Genomic DNA, 26,530 nt, shown 5'->3' with positions numbered 1-26,530 from the left:
TTGGCAACCATTAAAACACACTCATCAATACTTTTTGGGGGCAGAGAAATCAGAAGGTGCCAGTTTAAACTCAAGTCTCTTCCTTCACGTCCTTTCCTCAAATATTATCATCTTTCCAAAGTTCCATGCTGCTAAAGACATGACCAAGATACGGTTTCGCATTTAAAAAAATAAAATGCGGGCCAGGCATGGTGGCTCACACCTGTAATCCCAACACTTTGGGAGGCCAAAGAGGGCAAATCACCTGAGGTCAGTAGTTCGAGACCAGCCTGACCAACATGGAGAAACCCCATCTCTACTAAAAATACAAAATTAGCCAGGCATGGTGGCGCATGCCTGTAATCCCAGCTACTTGGGAGGCTGAGGCAGGAGAATTGCTTGCAGTGAGCCAAGATCGTGCCATTGCACTCCAGCCTGGGCAACAAGAGCAAAACTCCATCTCAAAGTAAATTAAATTAAATTAAATTAAATTAAAATGTGACTTGCTTCCTCAAACTAAAGATGTGCAGGTCACAGATAGTTAAAGCCTAGCTTGACACCTTACCAGCAATTTTAAAAAATTATACACACACACACACACACACACACACACACACACACTCCTTTTCCTTGATCCAAATGTCTGTGCTATTTATTAAGAAGAAAATAACGGCCCAGGAGGCGGAGCTTGCAGTGAGTGGAGATCGCACCACTGCACTCCAGCCTGGGCGACACAGCAAGACTCCATCTCAAAAAAAAAAAAAAAAGAAGAAGAAGAAAATAACCAAAATTATTATAAATACATATATACATTTTAACTCCAAAAATATGAATTATTTGCATTACGAATAATTAGAATCATCAAGTCCACATGGATCTAAACAGTATCATATGTTCAGAAAACTGGTAAATGCATGTAAAGGAAGTGTAACCATCCACTGAAGTAGGTACTTTCATTATCCACCTTTTACAGATGAGGAAACCAAAGCAGAGGCAGAAGTAACCTACCCAAAGATAAACAGTAGGTAAGTGGCAGAGCTAGGGCTCAGACCCCAGCAGTTGGGCTCCGAAGCCACACGTGTAATGACTACATTATAATGCTTTACTCCAGACAAGTGGTAAATAAAAGGATTTATTGAGCACCTACTATGTGCTGTGCACTGTGCTTGTTGTGGGGAATGTAATATGGGACAGAAAAGTAGACACAGTTCCTGCCTCAGGAGAATCCTAGTCTTCCAACATTACCCAACCAGGAGTCCTACAAAGAGCTGTCAGTGGGGTTTTTGTTCCAATTAGGAATGAAAGTCTTTGCTCTTTTTCTTTGAAACAAGATCTTGCTCTGTTGCCCAGGCTGGAGTGCAACAGCACAATTACAGCTCACTGTAGCCTCAACCTCCTGGGCTCAAGAGATCCTCCTGCTACAGCCTCCTAAGGTAGCTGGGACGACAGGTGCACTCCACCATACCCTGCTAATTTTTAAATTTTGTGTAGAGATGGGGTCTCACTATGTTGCCCATGCTGGCCTTGAACTCCTGGGCTCAAGCAATCCTCCCACCTCAGCCTCAAGTGCAGGGATTACAGGCAGGAGCTACCACACTGGCTATTTGCTTTTTAGGGCTGCTCATACAGAGACCCATGAATGGAATGCCCTCCTTTGAGGATGACATTTTAAGGAGTATCTCATTGGCCCTAATTTGCACACTATTTGAAGTACACGCTCCTCTCTGTTCAAAATTGCTCTTTCGGGATCTCAGTGCACACACAGGACCTCCTCTCCCTTTCTCCTGCGGTGCTTAGAAAACGAAAGCTACATTCCTCCTTTCAACAGCCCCAAACGGTACAGTATCCACTTAACCAGTTACAGGATGGAACCACCTCAGTGTATCAAGTCGATAACCTCAAGTAGATAAACTCTGAAAACCTTGGGAGTGATTAGCCTTAGAAGAATGTCAAGAATAAATTCATTTATTGATGAGGCCATAAAAATCATATACTCCATTAAAGGTTATTCATTTCTACAATGCTAGGACTATTTAATTCAGGATCAGAATTTCACAGGGCCTACAAAAACAGTTAAGACCTGGCTGGGTGGGGTGGCTCACATCTGTAATCCTAGCACTTTGGGAGGCCAAGGTGGGCGGATCACTTGAGATCAGGAGTTCGAAACCAGCCTGGCCAACATGGTGAAACTCCATCTCTAATAAAAATACAAAAAAATTAGCTGAGAGGGCACCTGTAATACTAGCTACTTGGGAGACTGAGGCAGGAGAATTGCCTGACCCCAGGAGGCAGAGGTTGCTGTGAACCGAGATCTCACCACTGCACTCCAGCCTGGGCAACAGAGCGAGACTCCGTTTCAAAAAAAAAAAATGGTTCAGACCTGAAAACAAAATATTTCTAATGTGTGAAAAGGAAATATCAATATCACACATAATAGATGTTTAATAAAGTATCTACAAAGCAGAAAACTATGTCCATAATCAACTGTATACATATACATATGTGTATATGTATGCGTGTGTGTGTAAATATGATTTTATGTGGGATGTGGTTGAAATCAAATCTATTACAGTATGTAGCAGAACATTCAGATATAAGAGCAACATGAGTTTGAAGAAAAGAAATGTGTGAAGAATAGTGAGGAAGTCTAAAATTTAACTGTACATTGGATTAGTCTTCCGAAGAGCAACCCAAAGCAATTATTTTAACTTTCCTGCTCTTGGAATTTTTAAATGTTTCTTTTAATTAATTGTCTGAAGTGAGGGGCCCATTTTGCAGGGTAGTGTTCCCTTGAATTCATGCCCCAGGTATTTACTGAGTGCCTACACTGGTGAATGACGGTCATATTCCTCGTCAAGGCTTACGCCTCATCAACATCTTCAAAGCCCTGCTGGGTCTGCTCTGGCACCAGGAGGCAGAGACAAAATCAACAGTGTCTCCTTACTTGACTGTCTTTGGCAAGAGGCAACATGACTTTGCCTTCCCCAGGGAGGAATGTTGCCTGCGCCCAAGAACGAATCCAGCCGGGTGAACCTGCTCACCTCTCAGTGCCCTCCCTCTGGTCTGAGTGATTCAGAGGGAGACCTGCCACGTTAGTGCTCCTGACTGGGTTTGGTGAGCCTGAGAAACAGGCAGCTTCCCTTTGATGTGTCCAGACAGAGCGATGATTCAGAGCTCCCTCTCCGGAGTGCCCGTGAGGAGTGCTGGAACTGTCAGGAGGAAGAAGCCTGCCTTCACGAGGTCCCTGCTGAGCAAAGCAGGCCCCAGGCTGGACATCAGTCCTCTCTAGCTACTCCCTCTCTTCCCCTGAAGGAACCAGATGATGAATCACCTGCTGGAAAGATCCAGTTCTTTCCTTCCTAATAAACAAAATACAACTTTCAAGCTTCATTGAAAAAGTAACCAGGCCTAGTGCCCTCTAACAACACCTGTTTACCTATTTATTTTGCCATGGCTCAGAAAACATGCATGGTGTCCTGAGGAGGATTAAAGTGGTTTTCACACGTAACTCACCTCCCCAGGTTCCTTTAGGCGTTTTCTAGAGTAGAGGACCTGAGCCTGGGGAGTAAGGGAGGCAGAGAAGGTCTATGCATCCCTGAAAGGCCGTCAAAGCGTGCACGAACGTTCATCAGGGCAGGGTTTTTAGCTGGGGATTCAAAGATCTGCTAGCTCTCCAGACTAACTGAGCTCAAAGTCTTGAATTTGTGTGCAGGGCCAGGCAATGTTCTATACATTCATTTAATCCTCCTAACCAAGTTACAAATTGACACTACTATTTCCACATCCCCGTCTTACCAACTCCACAGTAAGCTACCAATAACTGTGGCATAGCCAGGAATCTGACCCAGGCATGCTGGCTCTAGCATTCATGCACCCAACCACTGTACTGCTTAAATAAAACACAGATAAAGTGACTTACTTATCTACATTTTAGTTGTACCTAGTCTGAGTGAGAAGTTAGGAAGAAAAAGTAGCTTCGACCAAGAAGAAATGCAGAATTACCTGGGCTGTTTGTTGATCAATCCACTAGGACATTTGGCACATTTTCCCGTGCTTACTATCTCGTGTCTTGGAGATGTGTATGTATATGTGTGTGTAGGGATGTGTGTGTGTGTGTATAATTTGTGACCCAAATTTTAATAGGTGAAAAATCAGTTAGATTCTGATCCTCGATTATTTTATTATAATTTAGTTTCCTATTCCAAATAATTTTAAACATGATAACTGTTTTAGTAATTTTGGGGAAGACAATGTCTGTTCAAGGACTTTTTTGATTAGCATTTTAAAGTAAACATGTTTGTTCACTAAATAGGGAAACCCACTGTCCGGAGAACTGGCTTTGTCTTAAATGATGGTCTTCACCAGAAACAAGTTCTTCAGTTTACGAGTCATCTCTGACTCGTTCTTCAGGTTTGCATTAAAATTCGGGAGAAAAGGCTTATAATCAAGCTGGGTGTTTTGCTGCTGTTTTTCTTGTTGTTTTGCATTAAAGATGCTCAAAATGAATTGAGAAATAAAATCAGCCGTGCATAAAACACGGGCTTAGCCTCCTGGTCGGTGTCATGAGCAGAGGCAGAAATGGTTCCCTAAGTCAGCCACTGGAACCATTTCTGGGAAAGGAGTAGTACTTGGGCATTAAAGACTCACCATATTGTATTTTTGCAATTCTATTTTGGGGGCTCTGCTGAGCAAAAAGAAAAAAGAAAAAAAAAAAAAAAAAAGTCCTGCAGCTCATGAACCTGGACTCTGAACATCCTCTCTTTAGTTTACTATAAAGAGAAAATTCTTTAATGAAAAACAGTGAACAGTGCTGGGATGAAAGTTTAAGGTCTTTTAGTTAATAGCTTTCCTGTGGTTCCTGAATTTCTGGCTGAACAAGCACAAATTGGTGAATAATGAAGGCAACCAAAGTAAAATACAGGAAACCGAAGTAAAATATTAAAATATTGACTTTACTGAAGGTCCTTCTTGAGGGTGAAGAGTTAAGAAAATGATCGCACTGAGGGTTCCTTACTTAAGTAAACACTTGACAGGAAGTGAGGTGAGAACTACTTTGTCAGAAAATGTGTGGGACACTGGAAGATTCTTTAATGCAAGTCACAGACTGGCAGGTTCCCAGCCAAATGCGGACCTCACATGGGCTTTTTTGGCTTGCATGATGTGCTTTAAACTTTTTAATTTGTTGACAACTTTTAAAAAGTGAGGGATTGCATTCTCTAAGTTGATATCTTTCTCTTGCCTCCAAAAGTTAGATATGTTGCCAGCCGGGTGCAGTGGCTCATACCTGTAATCCCAGCACTTTGGGAGGCCGAGGTGGGTGGATCACCTGAGGTCCAGAATTCAAGACCAGCCTGGCCAACATGGTGAAACCCCGTCTCTACTAAAAATACAAAAATTAGCTGGGCATGGTGGTGCACACTTGTATTCTCAGCTACTTAGGAGGCTGAGGCAGGAAAACCGTTTGAACCTACTAGAGGAAGATAGAAGTAGCCAAGATAACATCAGCGTACTACAGCCTGGGCGTCAGTGAGACTCTATCTCAAAAAAAAAAAAAGGTTAGATCTGTCTATGGTGGGTCCACTTTCTGCTAAGAACAGCTGGCTACAGCTGGGTAACAAAGCCCCGCTTTAAGCAGGCCAGACCCTGGCTGGTTTGCCTGTTTCCGCCATTCTGCAGAACCTCCCAGCTGGTCTATCTCACTCAAGCAAAGCCTTGGCTTTACTTCATACGCATTTAGAATTTTCACAAGTGCTGTGGCCATGGACCACTCATTTCTTCACTGCAGCCCTTATTTCATTTACTTCAAAAAAATTTTTTTTAAGTTGAAAACTAATGATCTCTTTAGTTCTGTTCAGCTGTAAAATTCTCTAAGAGAAGCACTTTCCTACCCTTATGAAAAATCTCATTGGAAAAGGTGGAAAAAGAAGCTAACATTATTTTCCTCATGATTTCTGGGCCTAGAAATTTCTCTAGAGTACTATGATTTGCATGTCTGAATTTTTTGTTATTTTATCCTCTTTTATTCTTTTCCATTAAAAAAAAAATCAGTCTGTTCCTTGCTCCATCCCTCACACATCTTTGTCCTTTCTTCCTGGTGACATCTTCAGTTTCCAGACTGACATTGCCAGTCACAATGTCCAGGACCCAACTGATTAAAAAATTCTTATATTCTTATACGAGCTATATCACTAAATGAATATTCCAACCTGATCTGTAAGAACATAGCCGCTGTTGGACTGCAGATATGTCTACAGATGCCACCAGGGCACCTAAAAGACAGGAAGACACTGTCTAGACACTCGCCTTCTGTTCAGAGCAGGCTGTGAAGTGGTGACCACCTGGGCCTTGTCCAGTTTACAGGCATGTATCATTCGGCCCATTTTGTATTTTCAAAATAGGAATCTATTACTAAGATTAAAAACATAAACGAGACATTTCACAAACAATCCAGATTCCTAACCACTATTTAAAATGGGAGATGTGTCTGACATGGGCCACATCCCCAGATGGCAAGAATTAGCCAAGCAGCTTCCCCTTGAGATGGGTCTGAGCTCTCCAGTCTGTCACAGGCCCCACCTGGCTCGTTTGCCCATATATACCATTTTTCTAGCTCCAGAAAGCGTTGGAATCTGATCTGCAAGTTCCTGTTTGGATTTGAAATGCCACTGTACTTAAACAATGAGATGCAAATCTAATTCACATTCAATACCCACATCCTGGTGGAAAAAGTGCATTCTAGTACTATTCCCATTTTACAGGTGATAAAATGAGATTTAGAGAAATGAAATCTGTTGCCCAAGGTACAGGCCTAGCAACTAGACCAGCCAAGGCATACCTGACCCCAAAGCCCATTTCCTTTACCAAATGTGGTGCTTTGTCCTTCTTCTCCATCTCTTCCTCCCTTTTTTGTTACTTTTTTACTTCCTTCCTTCCTGCCTGCCTGCCTGCCTCTTTCCTTCCTTCCCTCCCCCCTCTTCTCTTCTCTTCTTTTCTCCCTTCCCTTCCCTTCTCTTCCCCTCCCCTCCCCTCCCCTTCCCTCCCCTCTTCTTTCTTTCTTTTCTTTCTTTCTTTCCTTCCTTTCCTTCCTTCCTTCCCTCCCTCCCTCTCTCTCTCTCTTTCTTTTTCTTTCTTTCTTTCTCTCTCTCTCTCTCTTTCTTTCTCTTTCTTTCGTATAGTGCTTGTAGAAACCGAATTGACTGAAAAGAATGTTTAGATTTGAACTCTTGGCTTCTTCTCTAAAACTGGAACATTTGCTGGTTTGTCACTGTGAAGCCCTCATTCTCTGACCTCCCTCCACTTCTTAGTAGTGGGCTGGAGCTGAATAACTGCTGTCCCCAGAGCACGGGCACAGCTTCCCAGGCTGCTGAAACTCCCATCATTTTCACACCTGACTCTCTTCAATCCCTCATGCTCCTGACAGCACCCACTGCCGCCAAGGTTGACTTCTCCATTAGGAATAGTGTCGGGCCCCAGGACACTTTTAGGGGTCCACAAAAATGTTTTTATTTCAATTTATCTTAAAATCAGAAGGAAAAAGAAATATAATAATGGTAATGAATATGTCATAATGAATCCAACCTGTATTTTTCTTTATGCCAATGCGGTCATTACATATAATTTCTTATTTGTTTTAATTGGAGGAAGTTTCAACTGATGGAGTATATCAATTACTTTTCACATCGAGGTTAAGAACACAGACCCTAGAGCCAGACTGCCTGAGTTGGAAATCAGGCTCTGCATCCCCAACCAATGTGACCTTGGATAAGTCACTTAATCTCCTCATCTATAAAATGAGGATAAAGTCATCGTCTCCTTTTAAACTTGTTCAAGGATTAGATGAGTTCATATACATGTAAAGCACTTAGAAGAGTAAATGTGACATACATGTTTAATCTTGTTAGCTACATTTTTATGGAATGAATGATTGTGTTACCACCTCCCCTACAATGTACATGTTGAAGCCCCAACCCCTCAACGTGGTGGTATTTGAAGACGTGGCTGTTAGGAGGTAATTAGGGTTAGATGAAATTGTTAGGGTGAGGTCCTCATGATGACATTAGTGCCCTGGTAAGAAAAGACACTATGTTCCCTTTTGCTGGCTTGCTCTCTCTCTCCCTGCCCCATAGCAAGAAGACAGTCATCTGCCAGCCAGGAAGTTACCCCTCACCAGACTCCAACCATGCTGGTATCCTGGTCTCACATTTCCAGTTTCCAGAATGGTGATAAAAATAAATGCCAATTGTTTCAGCCGCCCAACGGGCAGTATCTTGTTATGGCAACCCTAGCTAAGACACATGTCCAAACACAAAATAAGTTTTCTTCAGCTGTTAACATTTGATGACAACTGCCTAACACCTTTCTAACTCAGGGCTTTTCAACCTTGGCACTATAATATTATGGATCAGATTTTTGCTATTGTTGTGGGAGGCTGTCCTATGCATTGTGGAGTGTTTATCAGCCTCCCTGAACCCTATCCACTAGATGACAGTAGCATTTCTCAATGTGACACCAAAAAGGTCTCCAAACCCTGACATACATCTTTTGCTGGGGCTGGGGGTGGAACTGTCCTTGCGGAGAAGCACTGAGCTAATGCATGTCAGTCCTGAACCATGCGGCCTCAGCAATCAACAGAGCTCAGTGCCTCTAGCATCTACTTACCTTTCACTCGCCAGGAGTCCAAAGAGGAAATTCACTCTGTACATTAGATTTTGTTTTGGGTTCCCACCTATTGGCAACAAGCATCTTCACTGATATATATTTGTTGCGACGTCTGTGGAGAAGCTTCCTGACTTTTTATACTGTCATTCTTCATTATTAAAAGCAAGTTTTCATTAAGGTCTTGCTTTAGAATTACACAAGGGTCAGGTTTTATGTTTTCCCCTTGAGAAGCCCCTCCGAATTCCCACTGTCAACAGCGTAACAGAACTGAGAGGATCGGGAAGATGAGTCAGAGTCCCCCCCCACCCACCATTCCTCCCACCGTCACTTGCAACACAAAGAGATCGCCCTAGTCCTTCTTTCCTTCCTTTTCCAGCTATATTGTGGTGTGATTGACAAATAGGAATATTGAAGGTGTGCCCCATGCTGTTTTAACATATGTCTGTGTCGAGAATGATTACCACAATCAATCTAATTCACACACTCATCACCTCACATAGTTACCCACGTGTCGGGGGTGGGGGGGTGCTTTCAAATGTGTCCTAAAAGATGATACCCAATAGCAATGCAGGCACTCAAACCCCAGGCTGCCCTGTGTGTATCAAACCCTTGAGTGAGAGAAGCGGTAGTCCCAGAGGAAGTGGGCTGATCCATTCATTCAACCCTCAGGAGACACTCTTAGAAAAAATAACCTCTATAAAAATTAGCCAGCCGTGGTGGTGCGCACCTGTAATCCCAGCTACTCAGGAGGCTGAGGCAGGAGAATGGCTTGAACCCAGAAGGCAGAGGTTGCAGTGAGCCGAGATCACGCGACTGCACTCCAGCCTGGGCAACAGAGCAAGACTCTGTCTTAAAAAATAAATAAATAAATAACCTAGAGGCAGCAGGTAGAGTGGTTAGGAGCTCAGCTCCCCAGTCAGAGAGATGAACATGACACCTACTACCAGTCTTCCAGTGGCTTCTCCGTAAAATGGGAATGGTGTCATCCTTACCCAGAGGAATGGTTGTATGAGTTAAAGACAATTAGGCGTGCAATGCCCTTTGCTCAGATCTTTGAATTTGGTTCATTATCATGATAAGAACAGCAATATTAATAAATGATATTTACTGAGCACTTTCTATGCACTAGACTCTGCTAACTGCTTTGCCTACATGCTGGCATTTAACTCTTACAACAGCCCCATGGTAACTGTTATTACCAGACTCATTTGATGTGGGTCAGAAACTGAGATTCAGAAATGTTAAGTCATTTTCTCCAGGTCACACAGCAATTAAGTGTTGGAGCCAGGATTTGAATCTAGTGTTTGCCATCCTAACCACTCTATTTATTTACTTAATGTTCATGAAAACTTTATCAAGTGGATACTATTAGTGGGCCCCATTTTACGGATGAGGAAACTGAGGCACAGAAAAGTTATTTAACAGGTCACCCAGGTCAAAGTCAGGCATCCGTTGTCTGCTGCACTGGGCCCCAGATGCTGTGCCGAGTCCTTGGTGTACAGTCCTATTTGACCTTTGCAAACATGGAGACAGTGATTATCACCCACATTCTAAATCAGGACATCAAGACTTGAAGATGCACCATCAATTGCTCCTGGTTACACAGCATAATTGAGATTCAAATCCAGCTTTGGCTGGTCACAGAGCTTGTGCCTTAGCTGTTACAAAACCCAGGGGCCTCCCGACCCTGTTCCAGCGGTCAGGATCTCAAGCAGCCACTTCTCTCATTGTATTGTATTGTATTATTGTATTGTGTTGTGTTGTATTGTATTGTATTGTACTGTATTTTTGAGACAGAGTCTTGCTCTGTCACCCAGGCTGGAGTGTAGTGGTGCCATCTTGGCTTCCTGCAACCTCTCCCTCCCCAGTTCAAGTGATTCTCCTGCCTCAGCCTCCCGAGTAGCTGGGATTACAGGCATGTGCCACCACAAATGGCTAATTTTTGTATTTTTAGCAGAGACAGGGTTTCACCATGTTGGCTGGGCCGGTTTCCAACTTCTAGACTCAAGCAATTCTTCCCAAACTTTCATCTCCCAAAGTGCTGGGATTACAGGCATGAGCCACCACGCCCGGCCTCTCCTTCTTTCATGTCTCCTTCCCCCATATATCCAAAAACTTAAGGTCTTTTAGGTCTAGCCTCAAACTAGTAAACTTTAATCTCAGGAACTCAGTTAAAGGTCACAGCTCTCAAGCAGGGGAACTGCGTGTGTGTGGTGGGCGGGGGCGGGGTCTGCCAATGATTGCCAGGTGAACTTCATCACCTCCACGACTCACTGCAAAGTCATTTCGTACACTTATTGCAAAATCGAACCCAGACATTTCTTATATCCCTCTTAGGCAAACAATTTAAACAATTTAAAAAAAAAAAACTTGCTTTCTTACCAAACATCTATAAAACTCGAAGAAAAAAATACTCACCCATTTGAAAACAATTCCGTATGTTTAGGTGAGAACCACTGGTATTAGAATAGCTGAGTTGCTCAGTTATTTTGATAAACGTGCCTTTAAAATTAATATTCTTACTTACCACTTGCAATAGCAAAGCCCAAGAAGCTCCAAGGTTGAGAAATACTTAAATCCAGTCTAATCCTCAGAATTTGTTCAGGGAAGCAGAATGAGGATGAGTGAGTTTGAAGGGGTTTTTTTGAGATTAGATTGTGTATGACTGTGGGAGCCGTTCCTGAAGTCAGCAGAACCGACTGTCGAGAAGATGGGCTTAAAGTAGGAAGGCTAAAGAACAGCATGAAACCTCTGTGATACCCTGCAGCTGGGGCTTTTCTCGTGGTCTCTGAGCTCAACCATGCACGTGACCTGCATGAGCCGTGGAGCCTCCTCACCACGCAGTTACACATCTGCCTGGACCAAGATTTGAAGACCGGAAGGAGTTGGTCAGCAGGGGCTTCAGGAGCCAGGAACGGAGCCACTGCCCAGCACCAAGGAGATGAACCTGCTGACCCCCACAGCCTGCGGCAGCTGCGAACATGTTGGTTCCCTGCTGACCTCCAGATGCTTCCAACTGCCTGCTCCTCACTTCCCTCTTCTAAGTCACGTGCACATTTCTCTTGCTGGCAACTCCCAGCAGGGGATATAGAAGAACACAAATTCCAGGAAATGTAGTCCCACTTTAGCTAAATTGGCATGGTGCCAATTCTCCCTCAGGAGGTGGGTTTCCGTACTTGAACATGAATAATAATAGAAGCTAATGGATTGCATCATTCGTTCAACCATCCATCCATTTATTTGTTGAGCATCCCTTATTGGGCCTTGGAGAGGCACAGGTGAACAGAACAAGGTCACAGTTCCCATGGAGCCCCCTTCGTTTTTCTTCCAGATACTGGGTTTTCTGCTTTGAGATTCAAATGAGGCTTTGGCTGACCACAGCAATTGCACCCTTCTCTGAGACAGAGCCTGCTGGCCTCTCCCTGGTCCGGTGTTCTGGACCTCAAGAGGCCACTTCTCTCCCTCTCCCATGTCTCTTTTTCCCATCCATCCCCACACTTAGGATTTGAAATGGAATTAGATGCCTGACTTTGACCTTGGACCCAATCTTTCCCACCTCATCAATTTCTCTACAAAGTGACCAAGCTGACACTTTTAAAACACGCATGATGCCTCTCCCTGCTCTCAATGCGCAGTGGTTTCCCAAACTCCATATAAATATAAAAGCCAATGTCATTACCATTGAAAAAGGTCTGAAAAGCCTCCAGGGTCTGGCCCTGGCCCCACCTTGGTTCCCCCACTCCAACCCACTCTCCACTCCTCACTCCACCCACTCCTCACTCCAGCCCACTCCCCACTCCAGCCCACTCCTCTCTCCAGCCCACTCTTCACTCCCCACTCCTGCCCACTCCTCACTCCAGCCCACTCTCCACTCCCCACTCCTGCCCACTCCTCACTCCAGCCCACTCTCCACTCCCCACTCCACCCACTCTTCACTCCAGCCCACTACCCACTCCCTACTCCTGCCCACTCTCCACTCCCCACTCCTGCCCACTCCCCACTCCAGCCCACTCCTCACTCCAGCCCACTCTTCACTCCCCACTCCTGCCCACTCCCCACTCCAGCCCACTCTTCACTCCCCACTCCTGCCCACTCCTCACTCCAGCCCACTCTTCACTCCCCACTCCTGCCCACTCCTCACTCCAGCCCACTCTTCACTCCCCACTCCTGCCCACTCCTCACTCCAGCCCACTCTCCACTCCCCACTCCAGCCCACTCCTCACTCCAGCCCACTCTTCACTCCCCACTCCTGCCCACTCCCCACTCCAGCCCACTCTCCACTCCCCACTCCTGCCCACTCCCCACTCCTGCCCACTCCCCACTTCAGCCCACTCCTCACTCCAGCCCACTCTCCACTCCCCACTCTGCCCACTCCTCACTCCAGCCACTCTCCACTCCCCACTCCACCCACTCTTCACTCCAGCCCACTACCCACTCCTACTCCTGCCCACTCTCCACTCCCCACTCCTGCCCACTCCCCACTCCAGCCCACTCCTCACTCCAGCCCACTCTCCACTCCTCACTCCAGCCCACTCTCCACTCCTCACTCCTGCCCACTCTCCACTCCTCACTCCTGCCCACTCTCACTCCAGCCCACTCTCCACACCAGTGCAGCCTCTTGCTTTTCCTTCACTGCACTAAGAGCTGCTGCCCCGCTCTGCGCCCACCAGGTGCCTCCGCCCGCAGCTCTCTCCCACAAGAGCCTCACAGGCTTCTCCTTGCTTTCTTTCTCCACTCAACAGTAATTTCCTGAACGAGGTTTTCTCTGTCCCCTCTGTAGAATCCTTTAGGACATTCCTACTCAAAGCACTCAGCACTACTTGACTTGCTATGTATTTGTTTGTTATCCTTGGTGCCCCCTATTGCAATGGGTACCCCAGGAGGGCAAAAACTTGGTTTTATGGATGGCAACTTTTCCCTACCTAACCCTGTCAAATGCCTTTGTATTATTTCCTTCACAGCACTTATCATAATCTGGAATTGACGCATGTATTCTGATCATTTACATTGACATGTTTACTGCCTGTCTCTCCTCACTAGAACATAGGCTCTTGGAGATGGGAGAAGTCACCTGACCGATTCATCGTGTGTCCTAAGGCAGAGCTGGCAGAGACCCGCCCTCTTAGAAAGGAGTAATGAAGGGCGTTCCCAGAGAAAGACATACTCGAAGACAACCCTTGTACCCAAGGAAACAATCACGGCAATAAACTTATTCCTGGGACTTGCATCTTGAAAGTTGCCAAGCCCCACCTAACCAAGCAACCAAAATACATATTGCCAATAAAGGGACTCACTGACACCGTGCATGCCAGAATATGATGCCCCAAGAACACAACACTATTCCCGTAGTTTTTCTGTCCAAATATTTAACCTGAATCGAATCAGGAGGAAGGAACCAGAAAAACAAACACAAACGGGCATCATCCTACGGAATGGCTGGCCTGCGCTCTTCAAAAGTGTCAGTATCAGAAAAAACAAAAGAGGGCTAAGACACCATTCTAGAATAAAGAAGACTGAAGAGAACTAACACCATAGGTGACCCTGGATCCTAGATCAGATAATTAACTCCTTAAAATAGCATTTTGGGAGCAACTGAGCAAATTAGAATATGGACTCTACTGATGATAGCATTGTAGCAATGTTAAATGTTTTTAATGTGATCAGTGCATGTGCTTATGTAAGAGAATACCTTTGCCCTTAGAAGATACATGCTGAAGTTTTTAGGAGTAAATGGGTATAATACCTGCCATTTATTCTCAAATGATTTAGCAGAAAAAATTATGTATATATTATATCATTATATATTACGTATATTACATAATACACAGTACCTGCTATAAAGAGAGAAAGTCAATGTGGCAAGATGATAACAATTCGAAGGGTCTAGGTGAAAAGTAAAAAGGTATTTATATTGTTTTTCTGCTAACTTTCTATCGTTTGAAATTTTTAAATAAAAAGTTGAATTTTTTTTTCAAAGCATTATGCTATCTAGAAAACACTAAGAGCGTTTGTTTTAAAATGAGATGCATGAGGCCTGAGTCCCAAGCTAGAACCAGGGCTCACCTACCAACAGGAATAGACGGGTGGGTGTGAATGAGACTGGGGGCCAGAGGAGGCACAAACCCTCACAAGCACCGCCTCAGAGAGGAGGGGCCGTCATGGGAGAAGCCCATGGAGAAATAAAGCAAACCACTGGATAAACAGTAAATCCTTTAGGTGAATTCATAATCTTGCTACTTCCCCAACTCTTATGCGGCTTTGAAAATAGACTGCAGGTAACAGGGAAACCCAGCTACACAGGAGGGTTATAATGAATTTCTAAACACAAGGGCCTGGTGCCTAAAAACATCGATTCAGTTCACTCAGTGGATTTCCATAGCCACTTGCACAAGATCTAAATTTCTCAGTCAGGTGGCAACCTGTCCCCTTTACTTTCTGTTCCAGGTTACAGCCTACTACTTCCATCTCATAGTGTAGGCCCCCACATCACACTAAACCTCTTCCAGTCCCTCCAAAGCAGCTGTCCTCTTGTACCTCTGTCTAGAACAATATCCCCCAAACTGTCCGTGGGGAAGAACCAGCATTGGGACTTTTTGCTGTACTTAACTTCCAATACATTCTGTACATAAATGTGATCTTGATACAGGACAAGGGTGTGGTTTGTGTCACATGTGAGGCCCTCATGAATTTAACATCACCCAACCAGGTCTACACCAAGTTCGACAGTATAGATGCGTCCACTGATGAATCCACTCATCACATGCTAGGGTGTCATTACAATGTCAAATTGCCACATGCAGTTTAAACACTGAAATTCTGTTTCTGAAACACTAAGAGTGTTTGTTTTAAAATGAGATGCGTGAGGCCTCAGTCCCAAGCTACAGCCAGGGCTCACCTACCAACAGGAATAGACGGGTGGGTGTGAATGAGACTTGGGGCCAGAGGAGACACAAACCCTCACAAGCACAGCAAAGCACAGCCTTAGAGAGGAAGGCTGTCCTCTGCAGACCCTGTAGAGACGAGGTTTGACCATGCTGGCCAGGCTGGTCTTGAACTTCTGACCTCAGGTGATCTGCCCACCTCAGCATCCCAAAGTGCTGGGATTACAGGTGTGAGCCACCGCAGCCGGCCCACCTTTCTTTACTTACCTTTAGTCCAGTACTTCTCAGAGTGAGGTCTACAGAATAGCCTGCACCAGAATCCCTTGTGGTGCTTAGTAAAATGTAGCTTCTGGGCCCCAGCATAAACACACTTTATCTAAATCTCTGGGGAGTGCAGCCCAGTCATCTGAATTTTAATAAGCTTTCCAAGGAATACTAAGACATACTGAGGTTTGATAACCCCTGCCCCGTATGCTTAAGGCCTCCTCTATTTACCCACTATGACATCTGCCAGCCTTTTTTTTTTTTTTTTTTTTTGTAGTTACTACATGACTTTATAGCTCCCCTGCTGCACCATAAACTCCACAGGGCCAGGGGCCATATCATCTTTGCTTCTGTGTCCCTGGAGCCTAGAGAACAGTGTTTTGCATTCCATCAAGGGCATACAAATTTTTTTTTTTTTTTTTTTGATGATTTCTATCCCAACAGGTGTGAGGTGGATACCTCCTGGGTTTGATTTGAATTTCCCTGATGATTAGTGATGAATACCTTTCCACATACCTGTTGGCCATTTGCATGTCTTCTTTGGAGAAATACTTATTAAAGTATTAGCTCGTCTCTTAATCAGGTAATTCTTTTTTGGTATAAAGTTGTAGAAGTTATATATTTGGAAATTAACTCTTACTGGATACGTAATTTGCAAATATTTTCTCCCATTCTGTAAGTTGCCTTTCACTCTATTATTCTTTCCTTTACTGTGCAGAAGATTTTTAGTTTGGAGTCCCACTTGTCTAATTTTGCTTCGTAATAAAATGCAGCAATCCCACTTATGAGTATTTATCCAAAAGAATTAAATTCAGGATCTTGAAGAGGTATGTGCGCTACTGTGTTCACAGCAACATTATTCACAATTGCCAAGATGTGGAAACAACCTGAATATCCATCAAAGGATAAATGGATAAAGTAAATGTGATATATATATATATATATATATATATATATATATTCCATTGTATGTGCTTACAGGTATAATTATATTCCATATACATACACACATACAATGGAATATAATTCAACCTTTAAAAAGAAGGAAATCCTGAAATATGTCATAACATGAATAAACCTTGAGAACATTATGTCAAGTGAAACAAGCTAGTTACAGAAGGACAAACACTGCATGTTTCCACTTATATGATGTAGCTGAACAGTCAAACTCATAGAAATGAAGAATGAAATGGAGGTTAACAGGGTTTGGAAGGAGGAGGAAATGGGAACTGTTAACCAACAAATATAAAATTTCAGTTATGCAAGTTAAGTAAGTCCTAGAGACCCATGTACAACATTGTGCCATAGAAAACAACACTATACTGTACACTTACAAGTCTGTTAAGAGGGTAGATCTCGGCGGGGCACGGTGGCTCACGCCTGTAATCCCAGCACTTTGGGGGGCCAAGGCGGGAGGATCACGCGGTCAGGAGATGGAGACCATCCTGGCTAACACAGTGAAACCCCGTCTCTACTAAAAATACAAAAAAATTAGCCGGGCGTGGTGGCGGGCTCCTGTAGTCCCAGCTACTCGGGAGACTGAGGCAGGACAATGGCGTGAACCTGGCAGGCAGAGCTTGCAGTAAACCGAGATCGTGCCACTGCACTCCAGCCTGGGCAACAGAGCAAGACTCCATCTCAAAAAAAAAAAAACAAAAAAAGAGGGTAGATCTCATATTACATGTTCTTATCAAAATAAAATAGAATAAAATAAAATCAACCAACCCAACACGAATCCATCTGTGAGGAAGGATTTTTTATGTCTCCACCTGGCTTTTTGGAAATGTAAGTTCTTTAAGGAATGCAAAAGCCCTTCCTGTCAGGTCATTTCATTCTTTAATTGTCATGGTTAGACATTTCATGGTGTGCTGAGTTGGGAACTTATAAGACATTATATACAAAGTTACATACTTCAGATTTAATGCATCTATTTCATGACACGCTTTGTGTTATTCACATATACACGCACCTGCCCGGAGTCACCCTGCTGGATTTGCACCCGTTGACACTGATCTCATCTATGAACTGGATGCCTCACCCGCCCTCCTGGTCTGCCCTGGTTGAAGTCACACTTTAACCGGAAGGTCACAAACTCCCCAGCCTCTCTGAACCTTCCCTCAACAGGTCAGTCATAGCTCTGCCGGCACCGGACTTAAATTTCCTCTTTAAGTCCTATCTATGCTGTTGATTACTTGAGCAAGCAGCAGAAACACTGATAAACAGCAGGGAGGGACGCTGTTTTGTTCTCGCCAACCATCTCACCTCCTGGCCCTTCTCAACCCTCTGCGGGCCAGGGAGTGTGAATGAGTTGGCCGTCATGAGGGCTCGTGGAGTTTACACAGACCAAGTGGAAGTCTTACTAAATAATTAACTCAACTCGGGCCCCAGCTTGCACCGTTTGACCTCTCATCTGAACCCAGCAGAAAACAAGGTCTAACACTTGGAACTGGAATCCCTAAGTCCAAAACCTCTTACAGAAAGTTTGTAGCAGAAAAAAATTGTTGTCACCCCAAAAGGTACACTTAGACGTAAGGTGCTAAGTGTGCTGAAACTATGAAAGGTACAGTGAGACGTAAGGTGCTAAGTGTGCTGAAACTATGAAACAGGTGAAGACAAAAAGAGGAGAGAAGGCAACACAAGTCATGACATGGGATTTCTTTATAATTATGAAACATTTCAAGCATACAAAAGCAGCCACCATCCAGCTTTGTCAAATCTTGACATTGGTCATTCATGCCTCGACACTTTCAGAACAAATCACATCTCAAATGCAGTTGAATTGCACAGCCTTCTTTCCAGCAAACCCATCTTCATTCCTCCTTATCCAGAAACAACAGCCACCCTGAATTCAAGAATCTGGTATTCATTATTTCAAGCTTGTATGATATTCTTGCAATAGATGAATATATTCGTGATCAGTTTGTGATATCGTTTGTAGATTTTACTCTGCATATATTTTCCTATAATTTCCTTTTAATTCAATATTTTACTTTCATGATATTACCTTGCCAGTACTTAGAGCTGTAATTCATTTATTTTATCTCATTGCTGGACCTTTGGTTTGTTTCCATTTTTCATTATCTCAATCCTTCTGCCACAAACATTCCTGCCCAAGTCTCCTTGCATACATGTGTGAGTTCCTCCAGAATATTAATTACTAGGTCACAGGCATGCACAGCCTCCTCCTTATTAGATCTTGCCAAATTATTCTCTCTCCGTGGTTTTTGCAACTTTAAATGCCCACCAGTACTCTATAAGAGTTCCCACTGTGGTACAATTCAGTATGATTTCATTCCAAATCTTTGGTTCACACGAAGTTCTTAATGAACAGCTTTATTTCACTGGGGAAAGAAAAACATAAAAGCTATACGTATTAACTTATGACTACATAATCTACATACTTTAAAAAGGCATAACACAGTGAATTAATAGCTTAACATTTATACCTAGCCCATATATACACAATTGCATTTATATTTTATATGAAAAGCACTTACCTCTGAGATAGAGTAACAGCTTCCTAACACACATGTCAATATAGTAATAATAACAATAATTTTAAAATAATAGCTAGCAGATTTTGAGTATTGACTCTCTGCAGGCAACACTGCATTCCACAAATATAATAGCTTGTTTAATCCTCACAACAACCTTGTTATTTAGAAACTATTATTATTATTATTCATTATTATTCCAACTTTGTAGAAGAGCTAATAAAGCTTAAAGCAAATAAGACAGTTGGCCAGAGCCACATGGCCAGGAATGGATGAAGGCAGGATTTGGACCATCCTCCTCTAAGCTGTGTAACTTCAGAAAATCTGCTTTGTCTGCCTGTTTCCTCGCCTGGCTAATGGAGGAAATAGGACCTGTCTCATAGGGATGAAACTGAGGCTATAATGTAAGAAGAGCAGTTAGAATAGCAACAGCACATGGTAAGCACTTTAATAATTTTTCAGTTTAGTAATTCCATCATTTAAAAATAATTTAAATAAAGATAATATTAAGATGAAAAGCAAAAATTGGAGACCTTTGCTGTCACAACTGTTTCATGCTAAAGGCTTCAAATATTTCTGGCTGCCATCTTGTCTCAACGTTTCCTAATCAGTGCAAGACCGTGCTTGCTTTGCGGTTGGCTTGTAATTGGCTTCACTAGTGACTCAGAACACCATGATCACTTTATCCTTGATTCAAAATTAAATGCAATCCTTTCAAATCCAGAGACAAATGATCCAACTGAATATGTATACCCAGTTCAAAGGCAAGAGAAATAACGGAACGACTGCGTATGTCTCCAGAGGTAACAGGTAAGTAGAATTTGCCTTATCAAAAATCCTAATTCAAAACTAGTAAAATGTTGTTATCTCCTCTAAAGAACCAGCCATTCTACATTACCTAGATACTAGAATCATAGAATTTCAGGTCAAGGGGAGCTTTCAGGATGATGGAAATAAAATGTTTCTAATGCATCTTTCAAATTAGATTGGGAAACTGTCTACCGTGTCCATTCCAGGAGAGCTAGCACATACATTGGCACATTAAAGGCTCTGAGAAGTCTGAGGATAAAAACAATATTCTGTTTAATTTGCTTTGCAATTGTTTCCCTAATTGGATCACAGCATGCTTTAATTATTAATCCCCTACACCCATCGTTTGGAACCAATACCCCGCAGACCTCACCTTATCTAAAAAAGCCTCATTTTAACACATTAGCAGACTGAGGCCCAGAGGCCAGTGGGAAGATGGTGAGCAGAGTTCTTGGGTACGGAGTTTAGTACTTTCTTCATCATCCCACACATCTCCCTTTCTGGAAGACAGCAGCTACCCACCCCCACTGCTCCCCTGCCCAAAAAAATCAAGTCATATTTGTTACACAGCTCAGCATCCACGGTTAGAGTCAATTGCTTTTTCCTCTTCTCTGTTACACCAGTGAAGATATTATAGCCATGAATACCTGCTAAGCACTGTACTTAAATCATTCATTTGATTCTTACAATCTGGTGGATAGTATCCCCATTTTATACATGAGCTAACTGAACACTAACATAAAAAGCAGCAGAGGCCGGGTGCGGTGGCTCAAGCCTGTAATCCCAGCACTTTGGGAGGTCGAGACGGGCGGATCACGAGGTCAGGAGATCGAGACCATCCTGGCTAACACAGTGAAACCCCGTCTCTACTAAAAAATACAAAAAACTAGCCGGGTGAGGTGGCGGGCGCCTGTAGTCCCAGCTACTCGGGAGGCTGAGGCAGGAGAATGGCGTGAACCCGGGAGGCGGAGCTTGCAGTGAGCTGAGATCCAGCCACTGCACTCCAGCCCGGGCGACAGAGCGAGACTCCATCTCAAAAAAAAAATAAAAAAATAAAAAATAAAAACCAGCAGAGCTGGCAACTGTCTCTTCCAAAACCGGCTCCTTCTGTGTATGGCAGCAAACTGACTTAGCCTGCTGATTAGGGAGGATCAGGACGGCTTATGATAGCGCTCTACAAAAATCAAAAAACTTTACAATTGCTTGTTAGTTATTTCGCCAAGCAAAACGATTATCATCTCAATGTATAGGTGTGACACATGTCCAGAAACAGTAACTCAATTCCAAGCTTGACAAAAGTTAAAGGCAAGCTTAGCTCTTGCTAAGAAATACCACTTTTCCAGCATGACAGGGACTATGTAAGCCATTTTATTACCACCTTCTGGGCCAGTTCTTAGCATTACATAATGATTTGATGTGCAACCATTATGTTCCAACTTGAGTTTGGTGTTAGTCTATATTCGTACCCTGGTACCACCGTGTCCTAGCTGTGGGATGTTGGATGAGCTATAACACCTCCAAGACTCAGTTTTCTCATGTGCAAAAAGAGCACTTGGCACAACGCTTGGCACATAACTGGCCTTCATTAAATGGTAGTTGTTTCTCCTTTGATGCACCTGGTGATCCTTGCTTCATCGTATTATCCATTTGGTTTTGTTCTCAGTGCCCCTGCCAGCATTCCCCCCCAAGCAGCTGGGCAGTCACAATGAGAATGCTTTTCCATCATTATCAATCTAGACCAGTTACAGGCTGGAGCAATTCGCCTTCTATGCCCTGGTGACCACAGTGACCTGGAGAAAATGATTGCTCGAATATCCTCAGTGACCTTGCTTGGGAATGTGTCACATTCCCCACTGGAACACATGCATTATGGGGAAATCCTAGTAATGAACCTGCAGGAGGAAAACAGACTGTCAACTACTATCCAAAGGTCAAAAGAAAGCTCAGCGGTTGTCAGGTGCTGATCCTGTTTCTTTGGGAGTCTGGCACAGAAAGATAAATCTCATTTTTCATGATCATGAATGCTCCATGTTCTCATTCATATGTGAAAGCTAAAAAACAAAACAAAACAAAAAAATGACTTCATAAAAGCAGAGGACAATAATCTTTACCAGAGGCAGGGAACAGTGGGTAGAGTAGCGGCAGGAGGGAAAACCAAGGTGGGTAAACAGCTAGATAGGAGGCACAAGGTCTAGTGTTCTATAGCAGTATAGGGTGACTGTCATTAACAATTTACTGTATCTTTTCAAATCACTGGAAGAGTGGACTCTGAATGTTCCCAGCGCAGAGAAATAACTCCTTGAGATGATGGATATGCTAATTATCCTGATTTGATCATTATAGATTGTATACATTCATCAAAATATAAAACTCTAGCCTATAAATATGTACGATTATTGCGTCATTTAAAAAAATAATAAAAAAGAGAAAGTAAACGTCACATTGTGAATGGTCTAATGAAAGCCACATGGCAAGGAACTGTGGGCGCCCCCTAGCGGTGGAAAGTGGTCCCTGGCAGACAGTGAGCCGATAAGGGGAATTCTCTGTTCTGTTGCTGCAAGGAAATGAATTCTGCCAACAACCAGTGGACTGGAAGGGACACTGAAACTCAAATCAGAGTGCAGTCCAGCCAGAGTGGATTTCAGTCTGGACACCTTGAGCAGAAAACTCAGTTAACCCATACTCAGACTCCTGACCCACAAAAACTGTGGGATTATAAATGTGTGTTGTTTTAAAGCCGCCACGTTTGTTGTAATTTGTTACACAGCAATTTACATCTAATGCAAGAGCTGTTAGGTTAATTCCCTAACCAAATTCCCCTGGTTTTAAGAATACACACTTAATCAATTCATTCTGAAAAAGTTCATCCATTCCTACCCTTCACTGGCAATATTAAAAGGCCTAGGCCTTGTAAAGAATGAACAAAATCTATTTCATGATTCTCATTGCGGCTGCTCCACTCAACCGAGTGTTTTCCAAATTGCTTCCCCTGGAAAACTAGTTCTGCCAGAAAGCCACATGTCTTTTGAAAATTCTAATGCTCAACAAACATTTTTTTTAAATCAAAGGTAGGTTCAACAAAATTAAGTCTGTTGATTCCAGGATTCCCAGGGCCTTTTATATGCTGCTATGTTCCATGTGAATTTCAAAGAGGAATAGAAAATACACAGTTTTTCACAAGCAGAGAGCAGCCAGGAAGGTACTGACCATTCTTGAAAAAGATGACACAGTTTTATGAAGCACAGTTTTGCAAGTGTGTCTGCATTCCAGCACAACCTGATTTTGTGCAAGAAACTTGATTTGCCCCACTGACTCAAGTAAAGGAACCTGCCTGTAGGTAAGACTCCATTAGGAGCTAGAATACAAAGCTGGATGCAGGGAACTCAGTCAAGGGAGAAAGACAGACATGAAGAGGCCGCTTTGACTCAGCATGGGAAATGCTACCATGTGGGGTGGGGCAAGTCCCATATGTGTGACTGCAGGGGACAATCAAGCAAGACCTTACCTTATCTGCCCCACCCCCTTCCACCCTGCTGACCTCACCCACTGCATTTTTTTTTTCTCACCCCACTCACTGGTCATCTTGCTCTTTCTGGAACTTACCAAGCCTGCTCACTCTCAGATCTTTGCACTCTTCACTGCCTTCTCCTGGAAGATTCTTCCTCTAAATATTCATATCATTTGTTTTCTCAGTTCATCGTGACCTCCACACAAATGTCACCTCATCAAGGAGGTCTTCCCAGACCACCCCATTCAGTTCCAGATCCACACCTTCTTTCCTGCAGGGCCTTCTTACCCTGTAAGCTTCAGTATTTCCCCTGTACAATGGGGTGATTGGTATGGTTTTGGGATTAAATGATATGAGGTATGGGAATAGGGCTTGACATACAAAAGCCCCCTTTCCTCTACATATGCCTTTCCTTCACTCTGCACTTTGATCATATTCTTTCTTAAGCAAAATGACTCGATAAGCTGGGAAAGAAGAGTCCTGATTAACACCAAACCCTCTTCCTCTCCATATCATCCTTGGCAAGTTCAATGAAAGTAACTGGTTTGAACAAGCTTTAAAAGAGGAATGAGGCCAGGCACAGTGGCTCATGCCTGTAATCCCAGCACTTTGGGAAGCCGAGGCGAGAGGATCACTTAAGGTCAGGAGTTCGAGACCAGCCTGTTCAACATGGTAAAACCCCATTTCTACTAAAAATACAAAAATTAGCCGGGCATGGTGGCGCGTGCCTGTAGTCCCAGCTATTGGGGAGGCTGAGACACGAAAATTGCTTGAATCCAGGAGACAGAGTTTTCAGTGAGCCGAGATTGTGCCACTGTACTCCAGCCTGGGGGACAAAGCAAGACTCCATCTCAGGAAATAAATGAACAAACAAACAAACAAACAAAAGAGGAATGAGAGCTTTTTTGACTTTCAGAGCCACTAACAGGGTTAGTGCTGTGCAGCTCAATCAGAATGCACGCGTTGACTTTCTGTCAGTGCCTCTGACTATTAGAGAAATAGGCGCTTGGGATTGAGAGGACAGAGGCAGATGAAGCGGAGTCATGTGCCACATACCATTTCCAAGGACAGACCACATCTACGACTGTGGTCCCATAAGATTATACTGGAATCAAAATATTCTTATTGCCTTGTGTTTACCATACCATAATTTTTATCATTATTTTAAAGTGTACTCCTTCTATCTATAAAAAAAAAAATTTTTTTTAACTGGCAAACAGCCTCAGGCAGGTCCTTCAGGAGGTATCCAGAGGAAGGCATAGTTATCATGGGAGATGACAGCTCCATGCGTGGTGTGGCCCCTGAAGACTTCCAGTGGGAGCAGATGTGAAAGTAGAAGACAGTGCGATATTGATGGTCCTGACCCTGTGTAGGACTAGGCTAATGTGTGTGTGTGTCTTCATTTTTAATGAAAAGTCTTAAAAAGTAAAACAACAAAAATTTAATAGAAAAAAGCTTGTATGATAAATATGTAAAGAAAAAATATTTCATACAGCTAGGCAATGTGTTTGTGTTTTAAGTGTTATTGACAGTAGTTCTCTTTGCATTCCCCTTGTGACCAAATGTGGCTGCAAAGTCCAAGAAGTGCATCTTCTCAAAAGCATCCCAAGCAGGTAGGAAGGAGAAGAACCTTCTTCCTATGACAGTCAGGGAAGAAAATGTTTCCAGAAGCATCCAGCAGACTTTCCCATATGTCTCATTGGCCAGATTGGGCCACCAGCTCACCCCTAGACCAATGAACAGGATGTCTTCCTTTTGCCCCCCAAATTCATATTCTGCTCTTTAATACCCTATGTAGACTGGTAAAGCCTACCTGTAAAGATTTTAGGGTTGCTGTATACCTGGATGGTCTCAGCCAATGGGGGGTGCCAGCTCAAGGTCTCAGGGAGAGAAGACAGTGATGGGGAGAGGGGAAGGAGTCCCTTGACTTCCCCCTGGCTTGACCTCAGGCTGGCTGAGGACTTTGATGTAAGGTCACTGCTCCTGTCAAGGACTCCCCCGACTTGACTCTCTCCTAAATGATCCTCTCTTGCTCCCTTAGGTCTAGAGTTGAAGGGATCCTTCTCACGGGGAAGGCAGCTGCTCAGCTCTTGTCTGTGGTTGTTTCACTCTTCCTTGCATTACCACACATTCACATCCCTATAAATAGCCTATTTTCAGGAAACGTTCCTTAAATCACCTTATTTTGACTGTGCCGTCCGTTGTTTCTTGGGTTCCTGATTTGCCACTACCTATCATTGCAAAGCAGAATCGCAAGTTAGACGAATCACGAAGTAGAATCGCAATTTCATTCTCCTGGGGCAAGGGAAAGGGCCCACTGTTTCCCGGAACAGTGCTTGTTACTCACCTGAAACTTGGACCCCCATCTGAGTCTGTTACCAAGAAGAATTTGAACCCGTGGCTTGAGTAGGCAATAAACAATTTCCGCCACCATCTACAGCCATGGTTCTCTAGCTGTCATATGTGTCAGAATCTTCTGGAAGCCTTGTTAAAGTTTCTAATGCAGAAGGTCTGGAGCGAGTCTGAGAATCTGTATTTCTAACAAGTTCCAAAGTGATGCTGCTGCTGGCGACGGACGGCACTTTGAGAACCGCTGACACATACTTTAGACTCTAAGTCATCCTGGTGAGACTGAGTTATGGGAATAAATTATCCACAGATGAAAAGAGCCAGAAGACAGGTAAGTAGAAAAAGAACAACAGACGACACGGGGAGAGGAGGATGTGGAGACAGCAAAGATCTCAACTGGATTTCTCGGTGCTGCTCAAGGCCACCCTCTGTGCGAAGTTCCCAACTCAAAGTGTCCTTCCCTGCTCTTGGCACTCAGGTGGCGGCACAGGTGTCTCACACCGTATGTTACCTGGCTGTCTCTAGTAGGCTTCAAGTAAGCTTTCTTTCTTTTTCTTTTTCTTTTTTTTTTTTTAGACAGGGTCTCA

Source organism: Trachypithecus francoisi, unplaced genomic scaffold (genome assembly GCF_009764315.1).
Source record: "Trachypithecus francoisi isolate TF-2019V2 unplaced genomic scaffold, Tfra_2.0 Lachesis_group21, whole genome shotgun sequence".
NCBI lineage: Eukaryota > Metazoa > Chordata > Mammalia > Primates > Cercopithecidae > Trachypithecus > Trachypithecus francoisi.
This window is presented reverse-complemented; position numbering follows the sequence as displayed.